The sequence below is a fragment of the Arachis hypogaea genome, chromosome 9, assembly GCF_003086295.3.
Source record: "Arachis hypogaea cultivar Tifrunner chromosome 9, arahy.Tifrunner.gnm2.J5K5, whole genome shotgun sequence".
Taxonomy (NCBI): Eukaryota; Viridiplantae; Streptophyta; class Magnoliopsida; order Fabales; family Fabaceae; genus Arachis; species Arachis hypogaea.
The window spans coordinates 83,350,871-83,354,725 of record NC_092044.1 but is presented as its reverse complement, the minus strand read 5'-3'; the positions used below and the strand labels follow the sequence as shown (position 1 = coordinate 83,354,725).

At 39.3% G+C, this 3,855-nt stretch overlaps 1 non-coding gene across 1 annotated transcript; it reads right to left on the bottom strand.

Moving 5' to 3' along the window:
• Window positions 1-3,411: 3,411 nt before the first annotated feature.
• LOC112713485 (small nucleolar RNA R71) lies at window positions 3,412-3,519 on the bottom strand. Its single transcript, XR_003158458.1, has one exon. It is a non-coding gene; the product is annotated as a small nucleolar RNA R71 (small nucleolar RNA).
• Between the last annotated feature and the right edge of the window lie 336 nt (window positions 3,520-3,855).

Here is a 3,855-nt window from a genome sequence, read left to right as displayed (position 1 = left end):
ACAACTATTGGGAGCAACTCAATACCTCCTTAGAAGATTTGAGCCACAATGTGGAACAATTAAGGGTGGAACATCATGAGCACTCCATCATTCTCCAAGAAATAAGAGAAGACCAAAGAGCAATGAGGTAGGAGCAACAAAGGCAAGGAAGGGACATAGAAGAGCTTAAGGACATTATTGGACCTTCAAGAAGAAGACGCCACTAAAGGTGGATTCATTCCTTGTTCTTTATCTCTTTCTGTTTTCGTTTTTAATGTTGTGTTTATCTATGTTTTGTGTCTCTACTTCATGATCATTAGTATGTAACCATGCCTTAAAGCTATGAATAAAATCCATTAATCCTTCACCTCTCTTAAATGAAAAATGTTTTAATTCAAAAGAACAAGAAGTACATGAATTTCGAATTTATCCTTGAATTTAATTTAATTATATTGATGTGGTGACAATACTTTTTGTTTTCTGAATGAATGATTGAACAGTGCATATTTTTTATCTTGTTGTTTATGAATGTTAAAATTGTTGGCTCTTGAAAGAATGATGAACAAAGAGAGATGTTATTGATGATTTAAAAAAATTATGAAATTGATTCTTGAAGCAAGAAAAAGCAGTGAATAGCAAAAGCTTGTGAAAAAAAAAAAGAAAAAAATATAGGCGAAAAAAAAAATAGAAAGAAAAAGAAAAAGCAAGCAGAAAAAGCCAATAGCCCTTAAAACCAAAAGGCCAGGGTAAAAAGGATCCAAGGCTTTGAGCATCAATGGATAGGAGGGTCCAAGGAAATTAAATCCAGGCCTAAGCGGCTAAATCAAGTTGTCCCTAACCATGTGCTTGTGTCATGAAGGTCCAAGTGAAAAGCTTGAGACTGAGTGGTTAAAGTCGTGATCCAAAACAAAAGAGTGAGCTTAAGAGCTCCGGACACCTCTAACTGGGGACTTTAGCAAAGCTAAGTCACAATCTGAAAAGGTTCACCCAGTTATGTGTCTGTGGCATTTATGTATCCGGTGGTAATACTGGAAAACAAAGTGCTTAGGGCCACGGCCAAGACTCATAAGTAGCTGTGTTCAAGAATCAACATGCTTAACTAGGAAAGTCAATAACACTATCCGAAATTCTAAGTTCCTAGAGAAGCCAATCATTCTGAACTTCAAAGGAAAAAGTGAGATGCCAAAACTGTTCAGAAGCAAAAAGCTACAAGTCCCGCTCATCTAATTATAATTAATATTCATTGATATTCTGGAATTTATAGTATATTCTCTTCTTTTTATCCTATTTGATTTTCAGTTGCTTGGGGACAAGCAACAATTTAAGTTTGGTGTTGTGATGAGCGGATAATTTATACGCTTTTTGGCATTGTTTTTAGATAGTTTTTAGTAAGTTTGAGCTACTTTTAGGGATGTTTTCATTAGTTTTTATGTTAAATTCACATTTCTGGACTTTACTATGAGTTTGTGTGTTTTTCTGTGATTTCAGGTAAATTCTGGCTGAAATTGAGGGACTTGAGCAAAACTCTGAAAAAGGCTGACAAAAGGACTGCTGATGCTGTTGGAATCTGACCTCCCTGCATTCAAAATGGATTTTCTGGAGCTACAAAACTCCAAATGGCGCGCTCTCAACGGCGTTGGAAAGTAGACATCCAGAGCTTTCCAGCAATATATAATAGTCCATACTTTATTCGGAAATTGACGACGTAACTTGGCGTTGAACGCCAAGTACATGCTGCTGTCTGGAGTTAAACGCCAGAAAAACGTCATGATCCGGAGTTGAACGCCCAAAACACGTCATAACTCGGAGTTCAACTCCAAGAAAAGCCTCAGCTCGTGGATAGATCAAGCTCAGCCCAAGCATACACCAAGTGGGCCCCGGAAGTGGATTTATGCATCAATTACTTACTCATGTAAACCCTAGGAGCTAGTTTATTATAAATAGAACATTTAGCTATTGTATTAGACATCTTTTGACAGTTTAATCTCTTGACTGTTTAGCCTTTGATTATTCGGTCTCTTGATCACTCAAGGGGGCTGGCCATTCGGCCATGCCTGAACCTTTTACTTATGTATTTTCAACAGTAGAGTTTCTGCACACCATAGATTAAGGGTGTGGAGCTCTGCTGTACCTCAAGTTTCAATGCAATCACTATTACTTTTTATTCAATTCTCTTTTATTCTTATTCCAAGATATACGTTATACTTAACTTGATGAATGTGATGATCCGTGACACTCATCATCATTCTCACCTATGAACGTACGTGACTGACAACCACTTCCGTTCTACCTTAGGCCAGGCGCATATCTCTTAGATTCCCCAACAGAATCTTCGTGGTATAAGCTAGATAGATGGCGGCATTCATGAGGATCCGGAAAGTCTAACCTTGTCTGTGGTATTCCGAGTAGGATCCTGGGAATCCGGAAAGTCTAACCTTGTCTGTGGTATTCCGAGTAGGATTCCGGTATTGAATGACTGTGACGAGCTTCAAACTCCTGAAGGCTGGGCATTAGTGACAAACGCAAAAGAATCAATGGATTCTATTCCAACCTGATTGAGAACCGACAGATGATTAGCCGTGCTGTGACAGAGCATAGGAACGTTTTCACTGAGAGGACGGGATGTAGCCATCAACCAAGGGTGATGCCTCCAGACGATTAGCCGTGCAGTGATAGTGCATAGGACCATTTTCCCGAGAGGATTGAAAGTAGCCACCGATGATGGTGATGCCCTACATACAGCTTGCCATGGAAAGGAGTAAGAAGGATTGAAAGAAGAGTGAGTAGTGAAGCAGAGTTTCAAGAGGAGCACAGCATCTCCATACACCTATCTGAAATTCTTACTATTGATTTACATAAGTATTTCTATCCCTTTTTATTTTCCAATTATTATTAATTTTCGAAAACCCATAAACCAATTTAATTGCCTAACTGAGATTTACAAGGTAACCATAGCTTGCTTCATACCAACAATCTCTGTGGGATCGACCCTTACTCACGTAAGGTTTATTACTTGGACGACCCAGTACACTTGCTGGTTAGTTGAACGGAGTTGTGAATTCAACTGGTGCCACAATAATGATTTCATACAAGTACAAAAGAATATGGATCACAATTTCGTCCACCACCCACCATACATGCCAATAATTTCTAGCTAAAACCCCAGCTCATCACTCTTGTGCAGAATAATTGCTCATTTGGAGGAGTTGCTCAAGAAGATCCTAATCAACATTTAACCACCTTCCTGAGGATCTGTGACACAGTGAAGTCCAATGGAGTCCATCCAGATGTCTATAGGTTGCTCTTGTCCCTTTTTCACTCAAGGACAAGGCATCCAAATGGCTTGAATCCTTCCCAAAGGAGAGCTTAACTAATTGGGAAGAAGTGGTGAACAAGTTTTTGGCAAGATTTTACCCTCCTCAAAGGATCAATAGGCTAAGAACTGAGGTGCAAAGTTTTAGACAACAAGATGGTGAGACACTTTATGAAGCATGGGAGAGATTCAAAGACCTAACAAGAAGATGCCCACCAGAGATGTTTAATGAGTGGGTTCAACTTCATATCTTCTATGAAGGTCATTCCTATGAGTCAAAGAAGGCAGTGGATCATTCATCAGGAGGCTCTCTAAACAAGAAGAAAACCATTGAAGAAGCCATAGATGTCATTGAAACAGTTGCTGAAAATGACTACTTCTATGCCTCCGAAAGAAGCAACACCAGAGGAGTAATAGAGCTGAACCACATGGATGCATTGTTAGCTCAAAACAAGATGATCACCAAGCAGCTAGCAGATCTTACTAAGAAGGTGGAGGAGAACCAAGTTGCAGCAGCCATCACCTCATCACCAGCTCAAGAAGGAGTAAACATAGAAGAAGAA